This window comes from Perognathus longimembris, chromosome 6 (genome assembly GCF_023159225.1).
Source record: "Perognathus longimembris pacificus isolate PPM17 chromosome 6, ASM2315922v1, whole genome shotgun sequence".
Taxonomy (NCBI): domain Eukaryota; kingdom Metazoa; phylum Chordata; class Mammalia; order Rodentia; family Heteromyidae; genus Perognathus; species Perognathus longimembris.
In genome coordinates, this window is record NC_063166.1 from 72,175,298 (window position 1) to 72,181,297 (window position 6,000).

The 6,000-nt window shown below is 45.3% G+C and overlaps 1 pseudogene; it reads left to right on the forward strand.

Annotated features, from left to right (window-relative positions):
- Positions 1-5,622, forward strand: part of LOC125353485 — a 28,419-nt pseudogene extending 22,797 nt beyond the window's left edge.
- The last annotated feature ends 378 nt before the right edge of the window (positions 5,623-6,000 follow it).

The window sequence follows — 6,000 nt, forward strand, 5'->3', positions numbered from 1 at the left end:
CCAAGAGGTGGAGGAAGAGATTTCAGGTCACTGACTTGCCCTGCTGGATTCTCACCAACAGAAAGGCATTGGTTGACTGAATGGATGTGACGGGGGCCTTGGGAGAGGTGACAGAGGGAGAAGTTAAACACTGGGCACAGCCAGACCATAGGAAGATGGGTAGAAAACTGAGTGAAATTTCAGCTGGGATTTGTAGGGTGGAGCATCAGGTAGCAGATGATTTGCTTGAACTCTCCCCAAAGGGTAATGCTGCCTGTATGAAGCTTTGCAGGGGGCAGCCAGAGAAACACATTCAGTGGGCCATAGAATCCTAGATGAACTCTAGCATGATAGAAGCATCTAGAGAGATAGGAAGAGTGACTCTGAAGCAAGAACAAAACTGAAGGGACACAGGAAACACCAAGATGGCCATAGAGACTAAGCTATCTCAGGGAACCAGGGGTTGAAATAGGCAAGTTACTGAGAGCCATCTTTAGAAGAGGTAGTGTATCTTTAAAGGAAGAGGCTGGGTTTCTTCTTGAGAGAAAGAGGGGTGAGGGGCAAAGAATTCTAGCTACTCTGGAGGCTGAGATCTGAGGATCACAGTTTGAAGTCAGCCCAGGGGGGAAAGTCTGTGGCATTGTGGCTGAAGTAGTAAGAGTGCTAGCTTTAAATACAAAGAGGCTCAGGGACAGCACCCAGGCCCTGAGTTCATGCCCTAGGACTGGCAAAAAAAGAAAGAGGGGGACAAAAGGTACATAATTTTAAACCTGAAAAAATATGGGAGGTTTATAGGGTGCATCTCTTAGACCACCTAGAAGGGACCCCACTTCTATGATTGTACTTCCCCTGGTCCCCTTAAGTGCCAAGGAGACACAGGAAGGAAGGCTGTGAGCACTGATAATAAAGTTCAGAAGTGTAGATGGAGATAGGGAAGAAAACCAATGTCATCCTACATTTTAAGGGAGGAGGACTGTGGCTTCCAGGAACCAGAGGTGCGAGTTTGCTATTAAGTCAAAGAGAGATTCTGGGATAGGTGATTGAAAGGTTTGTTGCAAACACATGGAGGAGTACTTCTGAAATGATTGTTACTTGAATTCACAAGAAGTTGGTGCTTGTGCCCAGCACGGGAGAAATTCCCCATAATGTGTTCCATAGCTCTTCCTTTTTTTCCCTTCTTCACACATTTCTATTTTTGAGGAAGAGATGTGAGGACTGGACCCCACTGTAGTTCCAATTAAGAGTAGAGTGGTGAGACTACAGGCAGCCTTCCAACAAGATGGAACCAATCACTTTCCGAGTCTACCACCTTTGGTTATATACTTACTTAGCTTTGGTGGGGGAAGGTTTACTCAGGATATGGAATCTTGCTCCTTTGGCAAAGTCCTCAGGAAGGGTTTTCCAGCTAGACCCTAAAGAGGGGTCAGGAGAGCAGCTGGAGCACAAGGAGAAGCTGGAGGCTCCACACCCAGCAATTTCACTGCCACAAATTCTAGCTGAAGCCATGTTTTAGCCTGGCCTCTCCTGCCCATCTATGATTAAAGTCATGTCTACAGCTCTACAGATTATAAAGAAAGGGAAGGAGAATGTCATCAAGTCATAATTTCCAGAATCAAAGCTCTTATTTCCCTCCCCCCCCATATTTTTTCCCCTCTCTATTTTGGATTTGGCAGCAAGTTTCCTCAAAAGTAGGCCACAGTGTCCTTTCCTTCAGTTCATTACAAGTGGGCAAAGAGGGCCTGCACTGGCAGCCAAGGCCTAGATTCTGGATCCTCAGGCAGAGAGAAGGGGGCATTTCCTGGATGCCCCCGCTCCATCCAGGAGGCAAGCATTTGTCATGGAGGAATTTTGGTTCCTTTCTAAACAAGAGATTATAATGAATGAGGAATTGTTTGCAAATGTTTGCATATCTAACCCAATTTTATTTTTAATTATACAGTGCATGTGTGCTGATGCATTGTGTGTGTGTGCGTGTGTGTGTGTGTGTGTGTGTGTGTGTGTGTGTGTAGGAAATTGTTACAGATGTCAAATTGGAAAAGTTGTTTTATTTTGGGGTCTTGAGATTTGAGGATTGCATTGGAACTGTCAACCTCAGCCCTCTGGTGACAGAGTTCATGAAAGGAGAATGTTGAGAGGGAGGAGGAAAAATGGAAAGTATTTGGTCTAGGTTAAGGCTCGATTGTGAACATTTTTATTAAAAGCACCATAAACCTGACCTGGCAGTCTGCACATAGGCTTGGCTTCTTGAGAGCAGGCTTCACATCAAGAGAGAGCCTGCCCACAAGATGCCCAAGGAGTGGAACAAAGAAGTGAAGAAATCAGCCACACCAGGGATTGTAGTGTGGAGAGAATTCCTCCTGATGGGCTGGGACTAGTTGGCTGGATACCATACTTGTTTAGTAAATATATGTTTTTAGTGTAGATTGATATACAAAGGAGTTTTATTGTGATATTTCCACACATACATATATAAAATAAATATTGACCAATTTTATCCCCTGTATTACTCTCATTTTCATTTCCTTTTCTTCTTCCCTCCCTCCCTCGATCCATTCCTTCCTCCCTTCTTTCCTTTCCTTTCCTGTCCTTTCCTTCCCTTTTCTTTTATTTCCTTTCCTTTCCCCTTTCCTTTCCTTTCCCTTTTTCACTTTCATTTCCCTTTCCCTTTCCCTTTCCCTTTCCCTTTTCCCTTCCCTCCCCTCCCCTCCCCTCCCCTTCCCTCCCCTCCCCTCCCCTCCCCTCCTTTCCCCTTCCCTCGAGTCCCAAGAGCAGACGGCATGCTTCCAGACTCTTGTGGGGTCTTCAGTTTTGAGAACTGCTACTCATGGCAATCGCTTATGTTTGGGTGGACACAGAAAGCTTGACCATCCTCATCAGATGTTGTCATCTGTAAGTATCACTACAATCTACGTAGCTAATTGTTGAGTGCTCTGTGCCAGGTTTTGCATGAAGTTCTTTGCCATCCTATTAAGTCCTTAAACAAGGTCTAGAATGATGTAGAAGGTTTTCAAACAAAAGTGTTTAGTCTCTACCTGCAGTTTCTGATAGGCAGCCTCTAAGACTGTCTTCCCTCATGACACTTGTAGTCTTGTGACATCTCCTCCCCCTCTGTTATTTGGGAATTCGATCACTAGAGACAGAGAAGCCACATTTTGAGAGGGAAAATTGGGAGTCTTTGTTAGAAAGTCAGCCATTCCCCCAAACTTGCAGCCTCAAATACACTTAATATTGTTAGAAAACTGAGCTGTAAGGGTAGCAGAGTAAAGAAAGAGTAGAAAAACAATCCTAACAAATCAAATCAACTCCAATGAAGAGCTGAAGTGGGATGCTTGGTGACCTGGGGAGATTCAGGAGACATGAGGCGTGGTGCAAAATGGTGACAGACTAAATGCAGTCATGGTCATGGGGCAAGGTCACACGGAACCCAAGCTTCTCGTCAGTTCATGGTATAGTAGCCTATTGGCTCAGTAACCTATTGTTCATGTCCCTGCTCCTGCTTCTAGGAATTCAGCCATGCCCATCACTGGGGGTGGGACTTCACCTTCACCTACAAAGAAGCCAAGATGGTACCAGTTAGACCCAGTATCCTTATTTCAATCTATGTATTTCTAAAGAATTAAGTTATAAAGAGTGCTGTGGGCCGGGATGTAGCTCAGTGGCAAAGCACTTTTTGATCCCCAGTACTGGAAAAAAAAGACCCCCAAATAAGTGTTGTAGCTTTTGTATCTTGGACACACATTTTCTTGCTCTCTATTAGGTCCTTTTCCCTGGGAGAAATACTTGCCGTGTCATGACTGCCATGCCTGAGGAGATGCCCTTGTGCCAAGGAGCATGAGGTGACCTCGCAGCCACATACATGAACCCGGCAGCAGATCCCCACCCCATCCCCCAGCCCCAACCAGGTGAGTCTTCTTGTGAGACTGCAGCCCCATCTGACAAGTTGATTGCCACCTTGGGAGACACCTGGAGCCAGAGGCAGGCACATGTCTAAATACATTCCATGTTTCTGGCACAAATGTTGAGATGATAAAGACTTGCTGCTTTAAATAGCTAGGCCTATTCTGTAGCAAGAAATATTTAGTGTACCAGATCTAGAATGGAACCGGAGAATCTGCATTGCTTGTAGGCTTCCAGGTGATGCTGACAATCCAGGTTTAAGAAGCCCTCTCCATCTTCATCTTTATCTCCCTTTCCCTCTCCAACTTCCTCTTTCTTCTCCACCCTTCTCAGTATCGGGATAAAACCCAAGGCCTCAAGCTTACTAGGTAAGTGCTCAATTGTTTGTGCTGTGCTCTTTTGCTTTTATTTTGTTTATGAGGCAAGGTCTTGCTAGCTTTCCTTGGGCTAACATCAAACCCGCTGTCCTCTATCTTCATCTCCTTTGCAGCTGGGATTTTGGCATCATCGCAGTTGGTGATGTGATTACTCTATGCGCTGCACACGTGGAGAAGCAGGTTTAGGAGTTCCAAGGCCACACACAAAGGTTGTAGTGCTGGGATCCAAATGTAGGCAACCTGCCCCCCAGCGTGCACTCCCATTACTTTGCTCTGCTGCCTCTTCTTTTCATCACAAAGCATGTCTTCTGCCTTCTGAGTTGAATGGCATTGGTTTACATTTTATGGCGAAAGTTGTCAGTGAGAGGTTTTGATTTGAAACTTTCCTAGGGATTATAATTCCTCTATGTTGAAAACGCTTCTCAAATTAAGATTTAATCCTGGAGTGAACCTGGGGAATGTTTTACCTGTTGGTGTAACTGGTTCTCAAAATTTCAATAGGCATCGGTGTTACTTTTAAGACTTGTGAAAATACAGATTGAAGGAATCTGTCCTGTAATATAGCCTCTTGCTATAGTATGTCTGATGTAGGTCCTGAGAGTGTGCATTTCTGACAATCTCTCAGTCAAGATTTTGCATCTGGGAGAACCACTGCTCTTGCTGAAGGACCAAGATGCTGACTGTATTTCAGAAGTGCTGTTTGGCTACATCTGCTCAGTTGTCTGGTACCTACTAAGCCCTGTTGCTCCCGCAAAACCATCTCCCCCCACTCCCCACCCCACACCGACCAATGCCTTTCAACTAGGGGAGAGGCATATGGCAAAGGAACCATGCATCTGGGCTCTTTCTGCATGTCCTGTGCATTCCAGGGTGAGCTCAGATTCCAGTGTAACTACCGAGGGCAGAGTGTGGCCACAGGCAGCCAACAGCACTGCTTTGTGGGAGGTGTTGCTGTGTGGGTTAGGTCTTGAGAAACTGACACGGGAATGCTGACAAGCAAACTGCTTGGACATGTCTATCTGGATTATCTGTGGCTATAAACAGAGTGAAGATCGGGTGCAGCCTGGCCAGGTAGAGGCAATGAATGAATGTGGGTTGCGCCAAGACCAGCTTCTCTCTTTAATAAGAAAGCCAAGTCAAACTGTGGAAGAACCATTTCACATTTTGGATGCCAAGCAACATTTCCTTTGCTTTGGATGCATAGTGTGTTTTTTTCTTCTTTTCTCCCCTTTTTCTCCATCTCTGATTATCCTCTTTGAAGCTCTGTGGCCAATCCCAGCCTGGCCAAGATAGGTGCCAGGGTGGGTGGCATGTGGTGGTTGGAGTCTTGGATACACTTGAGTTTGGAATTTGTTCAAGACCTTGGGTGAGGAACCTGACCATCCTTTGCATCTGCAGTGAATGTGGACAAGTGCCACAGCTGGTGGACTAAACCTAGAGGTGACAACAGAAAATTAATCTTGTTTTTGTGAGTTATCAATTCTTCTAGGAGCTCCACAATGGATACTGAGCTCTGTTTTGGAGTCATCTTTCCTGAATTTGTAAATCTTACCTTTGGAGGCTCTAAATAGACCCTTGGTCATATGGTTTGAGAGAAGAGACTTTGTGGGAGATTGCATTGTTTATTGACATTTCCCTCCCAGTATGGAGCTGAACCTCAGAGGCATATCAGGTGTATTATGAATGACAAATAGGCATTTGTTTTGCCAGTTAAAATGTGAGGGATTGTTTGTTACACAGCAGGATC